The sequence below is a fragment of the Tiliqua scincoides genome, chromosome 2, assembly GCF_035046505.1.
Source record: "Tiliqua scincoides isolate rTilSci1 chromosome 2, rTilSci1.hap2, whole genome shotgun sequence".
NCBI classification, from domain to species: domain Eukaryota; kingdom Metazoa; phylum Chordata; class Lepidosauria; order Squamata; family Scincidae; genus Tiliqua; species Tiliqua scincoides.
The window spans coordinates 25,172,885-25,173,457 of record NC_089822.1 but is presented as its reverse complement, the minus strand read 5'-3'; positions in this window follow the sequence as shown (position 1 = coordinate 25,173,457).

Here is a 573-nt window from a genome sequence, read left to right as displayed (position 1 = left end):
TGGGCCACTGTGAGATACAGGAAGCTGGACTAGATGGGCCTTTGGCTTGATCCAGTGGGGCTTTTCTTATGTTCTTATTTTCTTTTACCAGAACACTGTGTGGTAGGAGTGAGTGAGTGATTGGACCAAGTTCACCCAGTAATCTTTGTGGCTGAATAAAGTTTTGAATCTGGTCTCCCATGTCCAATAGTCTATTATTAGCTACATCTTGTGGGATTGGGTGTCTATGCAGAAGATGTATTTCCATGAAAGGGCCATCTGAATTCTGCAATGAAGAGCCACAAGAAGGATAGTGTATTCTAGTGAGACTTGGTCATAGGCCTTTCTTGTGACATAATATGGGAGTCTCATTCCAGCATCAGGTCCTTCCTTCCCATATACCCCTCCACATTGTTTTACTCTGAAATATTTCTCCATGCCAGAATTGACACATGCAGTTCAAGATTTAACACCACACACTTTTGATGTTCCATAAATGAAGCCTAAAGCACATGGTTCTGCAATTTCAAACACAAGAGACATGGCAGATCTTTCCTTGTAGGTTCAAAAACATGCAACAGAATCTAGAATAGA